Source organism: Sphaerodactylus townsendi, linkage group LG06 (genome assembly GCF_021028975.2).
Source record: "Sphaerodactylus townsendi isolate TG3544 linkage group LG06, MPM_Stown_v2.3, whole genome shotgun sequence".
Lineage (NCBI taxonomy): Eukaryota > Metazoa > Chordata > Lepidosauria > Squamata > Sphaerodactylidae > Sphaerodactylus > Sphaerodactylus townsendi.
Window position 1 is genome coordinate 100,326,059 of NC_059430.1, and position 18,811 is coordinate 100,344,869.

General features: G+C 46.0%; 1 protein-coding gene across 1 annotated transcript in view; it reads right to left on the minus strand.

The window, feature by feature from the left end:
- The window catches only part of ADGRB2 (adhesion G protein-coupled receptor B2), a 183,511-nt gene that overhangs the window by 136,516 nt on the left and 28,184 nt on the right, over nt 1-18,811 (minus strand). The window lies entirely within an intron of this gene.

Below are 18,811 nucleotides of genomic sequence, written 5' to 3' on the forward strand. Positions count from 1 at the left end.
AGTCCCTGACACTTAAGACAAATGAGCTGCTGAACACAACGCATGGGGAGACATGGAAAATGAGCTCAGAGGGAAAGGAACAGAATACAGAGGTCTGTGCAACTTCCCCACCGTAGCCGTGTTTCCTGCCAAGCTTACATCACTTTCAAAAGGAAGGATTAGATCGGGGATCAGAAACCTTTTATAATTAAGGAGCTAAACGGAGTCAAAACTCAGAGCAAGAGATCAACAAGTACAAAAAAGTATTTAAAAACCCAACATTACTAGTAATTGTCATATTGCTTAAGCAGCACAAACACTGGTTGATCTAAGTCTCTTGTTAGGAAGGGACACATCCGAAGCCTCACCAGGAGTCATAAATAGGCAAAGGAGAGCCCTGCACAGTTTTTACAGTGTGCTGCTGTAAATCTGTGCATGGATTGAACTTAGATTACTTTCTGGCAACTGCTTGGCTCTATTATGTAACTTTCACAGAGCATCTAAGAAGTCCTTTAATCTTGTAAAAAATCTTTGCCTGACATCCTCTTTCACATTCTGGGTATTCTAGCATTCCACCAACCTCTCCAATATATCAAGATTTCATTTTTTTTTTTTTAAAAAAGAGCTGCTGAGCCACAAGCTGCAGACCCCTGAATTAGATATTCCTGGAGGACAGACTGGCAGAGACTATTAGACATTATAGCAAAATGGAACCTCAATGTGCAAAGGCAGTATACCCCAGAGGGCCAAATGCTGAAAGAAGATAGCAGGGGAGGGCTGGTGCCTCTGCCTTGTACACACTTTTTCTTAAGATGTCTGGCTAGCTGCTGCTACAAAATTGGAAGCTAGACAGTGGTCTGGAAGGGTTTTTGTTCTGATCCAGCCAGGCTCTTCATATGTTCGTAGGCCATTCACCATGATCCTGTCACCAGGTGTGAGCCCCAGAAACTGTTTCGGATGCCAGAAGGCAGCTTGAAATATGTTAAGGATAAGCAATCAAGGGAATGAAAGTGCTTACCATGTTTCCCCGAATATAAGACAGTGTCTTACATTAATTTTTGCTCCCAAAGATGCGCTATGTCTCATTTTCAGGAGAGGTCTTATTTTTCTGTGTTCTGTTCGTCGGGCATGCTTCCAAACAAAAACTTTGCTATGTCTTACTTTCGGGGGATGCCTTATATTTCGCACTTCAGCAAAACCTCTACTATGTCTTATTTTTCAGGGATGTCTTATATTAGGGGAAACAGGGTAGAAGTACATGCAGAGAGCTTGAGGAAAAATGGCTTGTTTCTAAAATAAGGCGGGAGAAACAGTAAGCAAAGGGCCCGATATTTCACATATGGAAATGTTTTTCAAAGGGAGTTTCTCTGCTTCCACCGTTTCCTCCCACTAAGCCACAAGTGACACTTGTCATGCTTTCTCTTGGAGACATGCTTTCTATGCAGATGACAGCCCTTGGTAATGCAAGCACAAAGGCGCAGCAACCCTGTCCGGGGACAAAGCTGTCTCCCACCACTCAGAAGTCTTCTCTACTCCCTCCTTGCCCAGCCAGTTGCTCAGGGACTGCAGGATTCCCTGCAATTAGAAACCCCGTCCCTGGGCCTACCAGCAAACACAGGAAACTCCTGGAAGCTGGAAGCCAGGAGAAGCTGCAGGGAACTGGCTGGATTACCTGGGGAGCATGAGCAGGCCTCAGCAGTGCCACTGAGAAAGATGGGGCCAGCACAGCCCCAACCCTGCTGCAATCAACAGGCCTCAGCATTTCCACAGAGTGGAGCACAACCTAGACCAGGCTGCAATCAGGGAGGAGAGCCCAGAGTCCTGGTGTGTGTGTGTGGGGGGGTCAATCCCAAACCAGCAGGGCTTGGCAGACAGCCCACCAATCACTAATAATCTGGATTAGGGAGCCCCAAGGAGGGAGGAACCTTTTGGAGAGGGATAAAAGGACATAGGGGAGGAAGCCGGGGGCGGGAAAGGAAAGGAAGGAGAGTGATGAGAAGTGTTCAAGAGTGCTGTAAACTGCTTGCCATTAAAGTCTGCTTGCTGAAAACTGCTGACCTCAATGTGCTTCTTCACTCTGCAAGGAGTAGCTGGCCTGCCCTGCAAGGATGGTGTGGAGGGGAGATGCCCATAAACCCCTTTGCCTCCACTGGTCAAATAGCTTTAACACATCTGTGGCTGGGGGGGATAGACAAAGAGAGAAGGAAGCATTTTATGTAAGCTCAGGCTCCAGCGCTGAGAATGGGGGGGAGGGAGCTTGGCAGGCGTTACGATGAGCTCATTTCAGAACAATTTAGACATAGAAGTGAGGGGGAAATACAAAGCCACTTTAATATGTGCAGCGCAGGATCGAGACCATGCATGCCGAACATCCCAGTATGCCACAGGAACACACGAGGTTGAATCACCGTGAGTCCGAGTGGGTCTGTCAAATTCAGCAGCTTTCAAGGATCTTAGGGGAAGGGCTTCCACATTACCTGTCACCTGACCCTTCTAACTGCAGATGCCAGGGATTGAACCTGGGACCTTCTGCAGACAAAGCAGATGCTCAGCCATGTCCACTGAGACACAGCCCTTGCCTAGCTGTCTTCTATGGCAGCTCTCAGGCAGGAGACGTTCATCATCCAACACCAGATCCCTTTATAAACAGGAGATGCCAGGGGGTTGAGGCCAGGACCTCCGGCATAGACAACTCTGCCACTGAGCCAAGGCCCCCTGCCCAGAATATAAGCTTTATGACAATAATGAAGCAGCTATGTACAGAGTCAGACAATGCTTGAGCTTGCCTACTCTGACAGCAGCTCTCCAGCCAGAGGCCTTTCAGATCAATACCTGCTCCTTGTAACTGGAGGCTGAACCCACAGATAGCTCATAGGAAACGAGAGCTTTGTTCACATATATAAGGGAGAGACCTCTGCAGGCGGAGGATTGCATCTTGCAGTGGTTCCCTTTATGCCGCAAATCTCCCGCAAACAGAAAACTCGCACAAAAAGCAAAAAGAGCTGTGCTAGATTTCTAGTGGCAGGGACAACCAATTAACGAGAGAGGAAATCCACCTCACCCCACAGCCTGAAGTGGCTGAACCCATTCCACTGGCTCACAATTCCAACATCTCCTTTGCGTCTGCTTTCCACAGGGGAAGATCATGGTGTCTTTTAAAGAAACTTCCTCTGCTCCATTGATGATGGATAGTTTTCCTGGGCTCCCCAGAACAAACCCTGCTTTGTGCCAAGAGCCTTGATTTCTTGAAGATGTCTGCCTCCCACTTTCCCTCGACAGCCCAAAGGATTTACTTGTCATCACTGCACAAAGAAATTTATATTCTATGAAATGCAGGAGAGTCTTTCCCAAGGATTTGAAGTGGAAAAGTTTACTGTAGCTCAGACTTCTGCATTTTGGGCATGCAGTTACAAGGCATGCAAGCCTGTCGGGATTGGATACTTAATTGGATTTTAAAATTCAGGCTAACTGCCCTGCAAATGGTCTTCAGTCCTCCTCTCCTGGCATGCTACTGCGGTGGCTGAAATAAAACCTACACTGCCGTGAGCAATTCCCTGCACCTGTAAATTAACTATAGGCACGCGTGCAGATCAATGAAGTCAGCCGCTCAGTATTCCATCATGCTGCAACCCGACCAACATTCAAAACCCAGAACGTGGTCTGGACACTGAGGAGCTGTGGGGTGAGGCACAAGCTGATCTTCAAGGGGTGACAGGAAATTTAGCCCCTTCCTCAAAACTGTTCCCGAGCCCACTTTCTTCCACAGACTGGAATGTACCTGTTCCTATGAAAAAAAAGGAAATGGTGGCTCTTGGGAACAACATTACAGGAAAGGAACTCTGTGCTCCATGTATTGTCGAAGGCTTTCACGGCCGGATTCAATTGGTTGTTGTGGGTTTTCTGGGCTGTGTGGCCATGGTCTGGCAGATCTTGTTCCTAATGTTTCGCCTGCATCTGTGGCTGGCATCTTCAGAGGTGTATCACAGAGAGAACACCTCTCTCTGTGATATACCTCTGAAGATGCCGGCCACAGATGCAGGCGAAACGTTAGGAACAAGATCTGCCAAAAGAGCCCGGAAAACCCACAACAATCAATCTACGCTCCATCTTGTATTCTGACCCACCCCAACACACTCTTTGCATTTGCAGGCGAGGATGGGAGGAATGCAACATTTCCTTGTCTACAGAAACAACGAGCAATGTGCATCCACCCCCAAAGATACTGGGCAAGCCCTTCCTGCATGCACATGCATACATACACAGTCCACTTGTCAAAGCGGCAAGCAATTTCCATTTGCTGGTTGGTTCTGCAATTTGTACTGCAAGCACCGTTCTGCGTAGCAGTAAAATCCTGGAACTAAAGCCTAAACCAACTTTTTACATGTAATCAAGATTCAGTGCTGCTTCCAATTTTTCCACTTGCATTCTGAACGCAAAGCTTCGAATCACGAACCTTACCCATGCCAAATGTTACCACCAAATGTGATATCTGAGTACTTTAGACTTGATAGCATCTCTGGCTTGTCTTGATTTTGGCAGGTGTCAAGTATGAAATCTCATAAGCAGCCAAATGTCAACTACTAAATACTGCTGGTGCGCCGTCCCCCGAATACTAAGTACCCCTGCCTGTCAACTACCTAGTCCTGTCAAGTATCAAATATTGAAATAAAATATGGATATTGAATATTTGCAGGATGCTAAGCAAATGCATGAATATTCAGAAAACATCTAATAAATAGCCAATGTCAACATTTAGAGGGGAGTTTCTGGGAGCAGACTTCAGCTTCAGCCTACAGTTTTGTTTAGAAGAAGAAGAGTTTGGATTTATATCCCACCTTTCTCTCCTGTAAGGAGACTCAAAGGGGTTTACAATCTCCTTTCCCTCCCCCCCCCCACCACAACAAACACCCTGTGAGGTGGGTGGGGCTGAGAGAGCTCTGAAGAACTGTGACTAGTCCAAGGTCACCCAGTTGGAATGTGTTGCAGTGCACAAGCTAACCTGGTTCACCAGATAAGTCTCCACAGCTTAAGTGGCAGAGCAGGGAATCAAACCCAGTTCTCCAGATTAGAGTGCACCTGCTCTTAACCACTACGCCACACTGGTTGAAGAGAGAATTAGAACAAAAAAGTCAATAGACTGAAGATGGGGGGGTGGGCAAAATAAAACAAGGGTTTCTTGCTCACCTATCATGTAACTCATTATGAAACAATTACAGAGTTAGGAATCTTTATACAGATATACATACTAAGCTGCCTTGAAATGAATCACACCATTGGTCCATCACAGTCAGTACTGGCTACTTGGACTGAAAGCCGCTCTCCAAGGTCTCCAGTAGTCTGAGTTCATCACAGCTGGGAAGCTAAGAAAAGTCAGTCATGGACAGTACTTGAAAGACAAGGGTTGCTATGCAGAGGAAGGCAATGACAAACCATCTCTTTTCACCTACTCCTTGAACACGCCACAGATGGGGTCACCATGAGTTCGTTGCAATTTGATGGTACATCATTCATTCATTGAGTCTGATGTCGGCTCTAATTGCTGTAATCTTGGCTGTGCGTTACCAGCCTACTAGTTGGGTGGGACCCCAGGAGTGAACAATGAAATGAGGTAGGGAACTTATAAAATCCCTGCAGTAAAGGATTTCAGAGGGGTAGTCATAGAATCATAGAGCTGGAAGAGACCCCAAGGGCCATCAAGTCCAACCCCCTGCAATTCAGGAACACATAATTAAAGCACTCCTGACAGATGGCTATCCAGCCTCTTTAAAAACCTCCAAAGAAGGAGACTCCATCACACCCCAAGGTAGTGCATTCCACTGTCGAACAGCCCTTATTTTTCCTGATGTTTAGGTGGAATCTCTTTTCCTTCACCTTGAACCCATTACTCCTGGTCCTAGTCTCTGGAGCTGCAGAAAACAAGCTTGCTCCCTCACCAACATGATGTCCCTTCAAATATCTAAACATGGCTATCATGTCACCTCTTTACCTTCTCTACACCAAACATACCCAGCTCCCTAAGTCTCTCCTCGTAGGGTATGGATTCCACACCTTTTACCATTTACTATTTAGGTTGCCCTCCTCTGGACCCGTTCCAGCTTGTCATGGTGGTCTGTTGCAGAGAAACTGGAGTCCAATGGCAGCTTAAAGGCTAACAAAATTTTATTTTATAGCCAGCTTGCCTGAGTCAGAGTTTTGACTGCAAGTGCGCCCATATCGTGGAGAACTGCTTCAGACTCTGTTTTAACAGAAGCCAAGGGATCTTGAAAAAAAATAAAATAAAATACAGGACAGACAGAGTAAGCAAGCACTACCTTCTGGAAAATAATCGGACATGGAGAGCCCCATAGCCTTCAAACAGCTTTTTAATAAGTCATTAATAAAATAATGAGGCCAGGGTTGGCTTATTAAGTCAGAACTCTGAATACATAATGGATTTCAAGTAACCTTAGAGCTATCCAGCGGCAAAGGGATGTGGAGAAGGTGAAGCAGAGCTAAGAAGAGGTGGAAGGTCTGCGAGATGCTTAAGAGAAGGCACTGGAGGTGGAACCCAAGAGAGAAAACACTCTGTTGTTGCCTTTCGTGCCTGCTTGGCCCTTATACACAACTGAGATTTGGGACTGATGATCCCATATAGCACAAGGGACCAGAGGGGCGATACTATAATTATGTGGAGGGCCCCACCTTTCAAGGAAGAAGCTTGCAAAGAAACCAGCAGCAAGGAGGTTGTTATTTACAATGCTACCAGATGAAAAAATATTACAGTGAGTTTGCCTGCCTGCACACATATCAGATTTCCCTTCAAGGAGTCGAGGTCAGGGCTCGTGGAAGACATATTGTCTAATTTGGACCTGAGCCTGGGGGCTGGCGGGGGATTTGAACCTAAGACTCTCAAGTCTAAATCCAACATCCTACTCATTATGGAACACTGGATTCCAAAGTGGAAATTGCAATGGAGGAGTGCTGGGAGCCCAAACTATCCTGTAACTGGGGTCTGCTCAGAGACATAGCTCCAAGGGGGTAGGGGGGTGCGATGCATTGGGAGTGTGTCCCAGCGGGGGCGTGGCAAGGGCGTTCCGGGAGTGTGGCGGGGGCATTCCGGGGAGGGACAGGGCGGACAGGGGCGTGGCAGGGGCAGACCAGTGCACCGGGCACTTTTCCCCCTCGCTCCGTCCCCGGGTCTGCTTTACACCTGCCAAAGAATGGATTGTACCACTTCAGATCACAGAGGATAGGGCCCAGCTTTAAGTGTTCCTTGAAGACTGAACGCAAGCAGAAATGCAGCAAAGCAAAGCAGAAACTTTCTATGCCCCTTAAGAAGATCCATGCTGGGTGCCAACAATTGAAGACTGGTCGAATATCTTACTGGAATATGCAGCAAATGTTAAACTATCTTCTTTAATTAAGAACCAAAATATAATTTTTGGCGGGAAAAACTGGCATCATTCTTTTAGAATTTGTTAATAAGAGGAAGGTATGTAAAGGCTTTATAAAATATAGTACTGATTAATTTAGTCACTATATGGTTAACATAACAAGGTTTGTGCTTTTTTTCTTTTTTATGTTTACAAACGAAAAGAATCTAAGGAATGAGTTGGGTCTAGATGAGGAAAGAGAAAATCTGAGGTAATTTAAGACTAGAAAGAAGTGGTAATTAAGTATATTGAAATCATACCAATTTTTAAAAGAACGTGTTATTTTTCTATACTCTTTGCTCTACATGTTTCCTGTTTCCAGGGACTTTTAAACATAGAAGTCTGTTGCAAAATGCCACAGTCTTCCACCTGCTGTCTGAAGCATTCCAGCCCATTCGGCCATTTTATTCCTACCCCATTCCACTGCATGAGTAGATCAGAGCTAAATCAGTATAGAATGAGATAATCCCCAACAAGTCTAGAGCTACAGGTAGGGATAAAAACACACTTGACTAGATCTGATTTGCAAGCTCAGCTTCCCAAAAAAACCACACACACAGACATTCACCCGACCTGCTTGCTGAAAATGCTACCCGAACAAGCCAAATGCAGGCCTCAATTGGCAGTGTTACAAAAGGACCGATATCTGGCATTCTGGAGGCTGCCAAGCATGCAGCCAAAATTGTACAGGACAGTTGTGGGAGAAATGTCCTTAGAATGTAAGGAAATCCAGGTTTGAATCCCTGCTCTGCGATTGAAGCTGCTGGGTGACCCTGGGCCAGTCACATGCTCTCAGCCTCAAAGATCTCACAGGGTTGTTGTGAAGATAAAATGAGGGAGGGGAGAACCCAGTTGTAAGCCACAGGAGAAAAGCAGAACATTAGGTATTTACATAAACACACACACACAAACACACACACACACACACAGAGAGAGAGAGAGAGAGAGAGAGAGAGAGAGAGAGAGAGAGAGAGAGAGAGAGAGAACCAGGTTGCATCTGCAGATCCATTCTGCTAACAGAGGTGCTTTTCTTTGATGGAAGGAGCCCACAATGTATTAACTTGTGCAAGGGAAAGGTTCCTTTCATGTCAAAGGAAAGCATTTCCCTTGGTAGATTGGATCTGCAGGACAATTCATCATCTGCAGGCCAGCTTCAATAAAATCAGAGCCAAAATTCCTAGGACTGGTTCATATATGCACACTGGACCTCTTGGTGGCTACAACATGTGTGAATGAACCCGAACAGAACAGTCAGGACTCTGATTTTACCTCAGACCCAACACTTGCCAAGAGAACTGGGTCTGGCACACATTCATTGTACAGTAGTCTAACACAGAAAATTCAAGCGATGAAATGGCACGTGTGAATGAAACGACCTGGTACATATTACATTAATTCTCGGGTAGGGTTCTTCATGCCAGCAATACAAAATGCTTTAAAAATGGATGCTTGGGAAAAGATGGCATGCAAGCCTTTTTCCCAACTGTCTGGTTCTTCAGGTGAAGGGAGAATTGTATGTATGATGGATGCACCTTTCTCCCTTGAATGGGCTGAGGGTGGAGAATATAAGCAAGATAGAGAAAACATGCAAACTTTTAGCCCAAGTGCTATAAGCCAAGAAAAGCCCGAGACAACTGTTTCTACCAAAGCCTGGCCAAAACAGAATGAACATGGTCCAGGCTTTGGTCTATGTCTACTTGGTCCCCACAGCCACCGACCACTCAAATATAAGGATGTTGTATCACATCAGGCATCTGCACATTTGGCAGTAATGTTGGCCACGTTTGGAGGCAGGGTGGATGTTGAGAGGGCATTTGCTAATAGCAACTCGCACCAAAGCTACAGTTATTAAAAAAAAGTGCACAGTAGTGTTTTCGTCTGATTTTTAAAAGGTCAAGATGTACCATCCAGTAAAGGTATAAAGATGTACACAGGGACATCTCAAATCAAACTGGAAGAGCTTCCTAGTAACTTCAGTCAAAAAGTGCAAATAAGCTCTTGATATTCCAAATACATCCCAGTGGAAAGCCACAGCCTGAATGCATTTCAGAAAAAGAAACAAAAACCAGCAGCCTGCTCTTTCTCCGAGGCTGTGAGGGTGGGTGTTGGGGGTGGACTAAGAGCATTTGTTCCCCGCAATTGCCCAGTGAGGTTGAGCTAGGATGAGAAAAGGAAAGAAGTGCCACCCAGAGCTGAAATGCCAATAAACTGATTTATAAACAGATTTGAGTTTCTGCCTCCTGCCCAGAACATTCTAAAAAAAGAGACAACTGAGGAAGAGGAAGGATAATAATGAGGCCAATACAAGCTGAGTTGCACTCATTGTGGTGGTGGGTTTGCTGATAGAAGAGGTAACAGCAGAGCTGTGAAAGGTGACAAAAATCAATAGTGGTTTTTCCTCTCCCACCCCGCTCCCCATTCAAGCTAGATTGCAGAAATGGAGAGAGAGAGAGAGAGACAGAGAGAGAGAGTGAGTGTGAGTGTGTGTGTGCGTGTGTGTGTGTGTGTGTATGCACACTGATAACCCTGGGAACACTTTGCTTAGAGACGTATTATGACGATGATTTTAAAATGGAGATGGCTCGGCTTTCTTGAAACAGGGCACCACTGGGCAGCCTCAGGCATCCATTTCGGAGCAGGTGATGCTCAGCCTGAGTTCCACGGCTGTCAAGCTGAGAGCAGGCAGACATGAAGACAAACAAAATTAGGGAAAACGTGAAATGACTGAACAGCACCATATAAACGACCAACAAGAGCAGATCAGGAGCATGTGCATTTGGAGTCAAGGATGCAGACTTGGTAACCCTCACTTTCAATGTTCAAACCCTGGAGTTCTTATCAGAGGTCTTCAATGAAAGACAGATGGGACACCGGTGTAGTGTAATTATTAAATTAGGATGAAGGAGATCTGGGTTCGAATCCTCCCTCTGCCATGAAGCAGAAGCCTGGATGGCTGGGGCCAGTCACGCTCTTTCAGCCTAGTGTAGCTTGAAGAGTAGTTGAAGGAATAAAATAGGAGGAAGGCACCCTGAACTCCTTGGGGGAAAGGCAGGATAAAAATGTGAAAGACAGATTAGTGTGATCTTCCCCTGCAAAGCTGCAGTTTCAGAAGAGGTCTGGGGATGGTCTAGGCTAGGGATACTCTCAGTTCATGTAAGACAATGGCAAAGCCCAAGAATGGATGGAGTACACTTGCTGGAAAACCCCCCTTGAATCCCCCGAAATACAAGAAGGCTCCACATCCCTTGGCTGACATGGATGAAACTGTCCACACTTTCAGCCCAAAGTGAAAAAGATATAAAGGTGCTGGTTTTTATAATCTGGTAAACATAGAAACTTGTGGTACCTTCAAACAACAAGGGGTAGCCTCCTGGAAAAAGAACTTTCTCAGACCACACTTTGACCACACGGGCCACCATTCAACCATACTTCACTTAGGGATGGTATACTGATCAATTGACTGATAAAATATTATTTATTGGCCACCATGGGACCCTGACAAGCCAGCAGTTTGACACTCTGTGCCAGAAACATCCTGGGCTGAGGCTCAGACCATACCACCAGAGCTACCTGAGACACTGAGTGCGCTCAAACACCTGAGTCTTGATGAAGCCCAGAAATAACAGGAGTTTTCCACAGCAACCCATGCTATTGGCTCACAGTTCGGGGGTTTTGGATTGGCCAGGCCTCATATAAAAACAAGGAATTTGCTCTTCTTCGACAGAGCTGGACCTTCTGTCTGCTGTTACCAGACTGTGGTGCATTTCAGCTACCCTGCTTGGAGTCCCGAGCTGACCCGACCTACAGCCAGAGAGATTTCGCTCACAGAAACCAGCTCCAGCGACAGAACCACCCCAGCCTGTCAGCCGCATGCACGGAAGATAACATGGGTCTCCAGGGCACTCTCCTCCCTAGTTTTTCTCTCTTCGTTTTAATTAGTTCCAACAGAGTGAATTCCTGACGGTCCCTTTTCCTGATGGCTCAGGATTGTTGCTGCCTGCTCCAATCCCACCGGCCACTGAGAGGAGCTCCATGGTGCAAGCAGGAGGAGGGCCGAGGCCAAGAGAAAAGGGGGGAAGGAAAGGAGCAGCCTGCCTTGAATTCTGAATGGCCGCAAAGGGCACTTAAGGAGCAGCTGCACTGGAATACAAAAAAACCTTCCATAGATCTGGCAGGAGAGTCAGCAGCCAGGCAATGGGGGTACTAGTCTGACCCATAAATCTAGCAGGCTGACCAAGAAGACCCAAGGTTTTATGGGAAGGGATGCCTGCAGCAAAAATCCAAGCAGCATTTCACTCTTTCTCTACTCATGGTTAAAATATAATAAACTGTTTTGAAATATAAAGACTCAATACACAAAGCTGTCTTTGCCGGCAGATTCTGAAGCTACCACTGAGGGGGCAGCTCTGCAGGCAATTCGAATTGGGGGCTGACCTGGCCCTACCTCAAACCAAAACTTGTTATGTTGGCTCCACCTTTGATATCTGCCACAGCTCCACACCAGGAAGCAGTTGAGGAAGCTCAGCTTTTAGACTCAAAGCTTGGCAAATCTACTGGCTGACAGTTGGATGCTATCAAGTGGCCAAAAAATGGCCAGGAGATAGAAACAGCTGCCCTGATCAACAAGGAGTCACCATTTCTAACCTGAAATCAGTAATAAACAGGCTGCCCACACCAAGAATGACATAGACATGGGGCTGTACCATTAAGCTGTCAACGTGAAGGTAGACCCCGGAGATATCCCCCTATTACAAATGGCCTCCAGATGATCAAGATTTCCTGGAGAAAATGGCTGCTTCGGAGGATGGACTGTCTGCCATTATACCCTGGTGATATCCCTCCCCCAAGCCTACCATCCCCAGGCTCTGCCCCCCAAATCTCCAGGTATTTCCTAAGCCAGAGCTGGCAACCAGATGTTCCATTCAAGACTGTATACCTCATTGACTGGGCTGAACCATTTCATATTGCAGGCAGTCTGCACATTCAAAATGCGGAGGTCTGGGAAAAGGTGAAAGCAGAACATGTCTCCTTGACAGGTTAGATTTCTGTAGGCCAGGAGTCTCTTTTTTACATTTCTTGAACAGACGTCTAACTAGCCTCCTGAGAAGAGATCTGTCAATGCCTTGCATAATTATCACCCTGCTAGGACCTTTGCCAAAGTGGAGGAGAAGAAAATGGAAGGTAGACACCAGCCAACAAACAGAGCTTCAGAAAATCGTGTTGATTGCAATCCTGTTGCGCCCTGCAAACTAATGAAGTGTCGCTATCCTGTTGCGCCCCACAAAATAAGAATAGTTCCAGTTCCAGAACAGAAATAACAGTTTCAAACAACAAAATAATAACAGTTCTACCACAGAAGCCAACAGGCAGCAGCAGAAAAGCAAAAGACCACGACACAGGATTTCTCAAGGTTCTTGTTCTCACTGTCACAGCAGAGAGACAGAAAACACATTGGTATCCTTCCGCCAGAAGGATTTAAAAAGACATTCTGGAGAAGAGTTCCATAGAACAGTTACCGGCCACTCCTCATAGCCTCCACGTCACATGGGAAAGGAGACACCCCTGAAGCTTCCTTAAAGGCCCCTTCTGCACATGCAGAATAATGCACTTTCAATCCACTTTCACAATTGTCGGCAAGCAGATTTTGCTATTCCGCATAGTAAAATCTAGCTGCAAAGTGCATTGAAAGTGGATTGAAAGTGCATTATTCTGCATGTGCGGAAGGGGCCATACTTAATTGGATTCCCTGCTTTGACTGGTGGTGGCTTTCCCAAGTTTCAAGTGGAAATCTTTCACATCACCTACCACAGTGGTTCTCAACCTTCCTAATGCCATGACCCTTTAATACAGTTCCTCATGTTGTGGTGACCCCCAACCCAAACATTTATCCATTTTACAGATGGAGAACACTGATGCAGAGAGTCTTAGGCGACCCCTGTGAAAGGGTCGTTTGACCCCCAAAGGGCTCCCAACCCCCCAGGTTGAGAACCACTGACCTACCACCTAATTCTTTTTTCACTGGCAATGGTGGGGATAGAACTTGGGACTGTCTGCATGCCAAGATGCTTTACACCTAAGCCTCAGCCCCTCCTCATGTCTCCCTACCCCAGCAGGGAGATTCTCCCACCTGAAACTTCTCCTTCAGACCTCCACCCTCACATGCATACGTGTAGACAAATACCTGAATACATTTTTTTTCACATACTGCAACTTCCCTCCCTGAAAATCCTAACAAGTTGTAAAATCAATGCAAAGCATTTCAGTCCATTGGGTCACAGAACATGGTTGTGCTGCTGCCCTGATCCCTCACCCTCAGCACAGAATTCCCAAGTCTCTTGCTAAACAAAGAGAAGGAACCAGTTGTTGTGGGTTTTCGGGCTGTGTGGCAGTGGTCTGGTAGATCTTGTTCCTAACGTTTCACCTGTGTATGTGGCTGGCATCTTCAGAGGTGTATCATGTAACAGACTTCTCTCTGTGATACACCTCTGAAGATGCCAGCCACAGATGCAGGGGAAACGTTAGGAACAAGATCTAGCAGACCATGGCCACACAGCCTGGAAAACCCACCACAACCAGTTGAATCCAGCCATGAAAGCCTTTGACAATACAAGGAGAAGGAAGTTCTGTAGAAGCAAGAGGTCTGAAAGAACAGAGAAAGAGAAAGGCTGGCTTCCTCTAGGCCCAAACAGCTGCTTCACATCTAATCCCAGCAACCTGACCTCCCAGCATCCCTCACCTGACCGACAGGCCCATTAGCGCAGCAGAAAGCTCTTGACCTCTGTGCAAAAAAAATGCAGCTGATGTCACACAACAAAACTGTGCCAAGGAAGGAAGTGCAAGCCATTAACTGCAGGGACTCTAGATGGAACCTGAATGCTTGGTGCATGCAGGAAGATTCTTCGATGTGATTCCACAAGCACGTGCATGTGAGAAAACTGGTGGAATTAAGCAATGCCATGTTCGTAGAGACAATCCTGTAAACTGGAAGTGAGGACATGTGGATCCATGAAGTCACAGCGCAGTCCCTCTCCTCTACTATTCTTAGCATAGGCCCATGGAGTTAAAACTGCAAAAACAGCCCCACTGCATCAACCCCAAAAGCGCACCCACTTCAGCATTCAAAGAACAATCATTCAGACGCTCCTCGAAGCTCCCTGTTAACTTGTCCCAGAATCCTCTGCAGTTCAGTGGCAGACAGTCTTGGAACACGGAAGTTCAATTATGCTATCCAGCCACCCACGCAACCAAAAAGTTGACTTTGTCTGCCCTCGGTGGGGGGGGGGAAGAGGGGAGGATTTCTCAGAATACATTTTACTTGGCTGAGTCCTTTTCGTTTCGGCATCACCTGTCAAGTTCAGATGAAGAAAAACAGTTCATCAGAAGGGCACAAGTGAGTGGAAGGCAAATTGCTGATTTTCTAAAGGCACATTCCATCAGCAGGCTGCCAGTAGCTGATAGCTGACCTAGAAGCATGTATGGGGGATTTTTTGCTTCTTAATAAGGATTTGAGGGGCATCCTAGTCCTAAAAGCTATACAGCAGGGGTGTCCAACTCTGGCACTTCAGATATTCATGGACTACAATTCCCATCAGCCCCTGCTGGCATGGCCAATGCCAGTAGGGGCTGATGGGAATTGTAGACCATGAACATCTTAAGTGCCAGAGTTGGACACCTCTGCTATACAGCATCCCTGTACAGCTTTCCAGAGATCATCTATATATGGATGAAGCAGATGCCTGAAACTCTAGTTTCCATGCTTCACTGCATAAAAATACTCCTTTTTCTACCAGTATCATTTCCTACATCTTCCATTCTGCATTAAGCTGTTGAGTCCAGAGCGAGGAAGTTCCTAGTTAGACATGCTCCAGCATTCCCACTGGGCCATACTTGATGATTTCTGCCTAGAAAACGTACATGGATTTCCAACACAGCCTTTCTATATTCAGGAACATTTCTCAGAGGCAAAGATTTGGCACATAAGTTACCATCGCTGTACTTTACTTTTGAGCTCATCTGACCACAGGTATTGAGCCCCTGGTTGCCATTCATAATACAGTTTAAAGCGATGAGATAATAGTAAATATTTATAAAACTCCGTTAAAATTTTGCAAACATAACAGCAGCATTTCACAATAGGGTCACAAAGACAAAAATAACATAATAATTAAATGCCTTTCAGAGCAATCATAATAGCCAGATATTTCACAACCAAGAGGGTTACCTCAGGATCAAGATCTGCCAGCAAAAAAGGGCTCGAAAGGAAGGCTTGAAAGGAAGGCTATACAGAACCAGAACAATCCAGGAAGCTCTTGGACTAATCCACTTAACACAAAAAAAGCATTAAGTAGTATAGAGTCTCCAGTACCTCAGACTACACTCACATAAACAGTTAGAAAACGGAATTTTTCCAAAGCGCCCGCTCAGGTCTCTTGTCAGGAATGCATTCAATCTAGCTAGCATAAATGTACACCTATCGTTTGGAAGTACAAGAGATTCCAGATATAGAGGAAGGGGAACAGGTGGAGAGATCCCAACAGCAGCGGGAGAGTCTGGATTTATACCCCCCTTTCTCTCATGTAAGGAGACTCCAAGGGGCTTTCCCTTCCTCTCCCCACAACAGACTCCTTGTGAGGTAGGTGGGGCTGAGAGAGTTCCGAAGAACTGTGACTAGCCCAAAGTAACCCAGCAGGAATGTAGGAGTGCAGAAACAAATCTGGCTCACCAGATAGGAGTCCACTGTTCATTTGGAGGAGTGAGGAATCAACCCCAGTTCTCTTCTAGATAGAAGCAGTGCATCATCAGCATAAAGGAGCATTGATATTTCAGAGTCAGCCAACAGAGGTGCAAGGCTCTTAATGCAGGGAATCATATCATTTACACAGAGGTTGAACAATGAAGAAGCAAGAAGACAACTTTGTTTGACACCATTTTCTTTGAAAAATGTGTTCAGTCAGCTGGCTTGCCAGCCTGTAATCAGACCTGTTAGGTTTTCATACAGCTTGGAGATTAGCCACAGAAGTCTCTTGTCTATCGTTGCCTCAGCTAGCTTTGTCCAGTCAAGATCTTCACTACCTAAAACGGGGCTCTTCTAAGGGCTTTGTTAGTGAAAAGTAACATCACAGTACAGTCACAGAACTCAGTTCTCAGTGCCAGGCTGAGTCTTGTGATATTTGAAGAAAAACACCACAGAGTATGTGCAGAGTTCATTTATGGTACAGATGAACAGCTACGGCATATTTGATTAGAAGTAAGGATCTAAGCTTGCAGGGCACATAGCATTTTGTCCAAAAAGTCCCAGCAGCTCTCCTTTGAGAAATCACGGGAGCATGCTGCACAATCCAGAAACTGTGTCTGTCACTCCTGCCTCTTCTCCTGTTCTTACCAGCTCACTAATAAAGGGCGGGATTTTTCCACCCTCTCTATTTTCCCCTCAGGCAAACTCTCCACTCTGTCCCACCTATCATCTTTGCTTTCACACGAGGAAGAAGTTCTGCTCTAGCATACAAGGCAACATTCATAACTCTCCTCCCTGCATTTTATCCTCACAATAGCCAAGGTTCCACAGCAGAGCAGAGAGTCAAACCCACACCGAGGGTCTTCCACATCCTCGTCCAACACTCTAACTACCCCACCACACTGGATCTAGTGGGGAGCGCCAGCTTCTCTTGACAATATCATTACAATTGAATGTCCCTGTGTTGCGTGCTGTACCATCATTGGCACTACCGGTGTGACATCTTTCGGTATTGCCTGTCCCCTCCTGGCCTTGGGATCAGGAGCCGTCATTAGTATTATTAATATAGTCTTTACTGGGTTTTAGAATGCTGCTTATTCTGAGTTATGTATTTTAATTATTTACCACTTATTTATTGCGCACATTGTTTTAGTTGTGGTTTTGTTGTACACCACCCAGAGCCCTTCGGGGGTGGGCGGTTTATCAAATTCAATAAATAATATTATTATTTAATAATAATAATAATAATAATAATAATAATAATAATAATAATAATAATAATAATAATAATAATAATTCCTCCTTCCCTTTCATTCTTTTCACTTCCTCTCTGGCTGTTCTCCTCATTTGTGATACCAGTTTTGTAAGGGCACTGCCTTTTATATTTGGGAAGATTTTAAATGTGAATCTATATATTTTAACCATTGTTAGCCACCCTAAGCCGGACCCCAGTCCAGTGTGAAAATCAAATAAATAAACAAATATCATGCTGCAATTCTGCCTGTAAAAGGACACCACCCTACAAATCTCGGCTCTTATTTAAAAGGAACGCTTCTAGCCCTTGGGGTTAAGAAGATGTGCTTGAATGTGTGTGTGTGTGGCAGGGGGAGGGGGGTTAAATCTCACAAGCCAGAGCAGTGGCGGAATAAGATTTCTAATAGTCAGATGCTTCATCTTCGATCGGAGCACTCTAGAGTGTCTCATCCATCCCCGCGAGCAGCAGAAACCAAATGACGCCAAAATAAGAACAATCAAGAAACATCAAGTTGATTGGTTTCATCGACACGACACTCCAGTTTTCCTAACAGAGAGGGAAGGTTCCAGGTATGTTTGCTCCGAGACGCACGTAAGTGAACCCGCCAAGGGCTCGGTGCACGCGCCCCTCTGCCACGTTCCCCCAGCATCCCCCATTAATCCTCTGCCATCGCTCAAAGCAAACAGCTGCCGAGAGAAAGCCAAGCCTGACGCCACGTTCCAAAAGCAACCGTTTTGTTGCGATAATGGGGAACTGGCTCCGAGGACCGAAAGCAAGCGGCACGCAAGACTCGCTTCCTGTTGATATTTTTTTTAAGCAGCCATTAAAAGACTCATCAACGCCCCGGGAAGCTTTCTTTATCCCCCCCTCCCCCTGTTCCTCCCAACAGCTGTGTGCAGGACAGTGAAGCCAAGGGCAGATCGAAAGAGAAGCTGGTCAGGCGAGGTTAGACCCAAGCAGTGCTTGAAAAGACACCTCCGAGCACCAGAGTGTAAGTCTGCGCTGTAGTCATTTCTTCCACTAAACACGACCTTTCGGATGCCTCCTTTCTTAGCACAAAGCTATACACTGTTCCACATACTGACAAAAGTAAAATTGTAATTTCATCAGCCCATTTCTTCCCGCCCTCACTCCACATGCCCCACACTTGTTGTCTGGTCTAGACCTGGCTGTGACGAATGGAGGCATGGAGCTCGTGGAGGGGGGCGGAGGCAGGAGAAAATGGCTGATGAAGTTGCAATTTTACTTCGGTCTTTATGTGGAACAGGGTACAGCTTTGAGTTAGGATGGATCTAAGCCCACATTTATTCCCGCACCAATGTCTTGCATTTGTAAACTGATGGGAAACACGTTTTCTGACCTGTGGCAGGAGGCAACATTAGGGGATGACCTCGGCTTTTGTGTCCTGTTATTGGACCTCCAGAATGACTG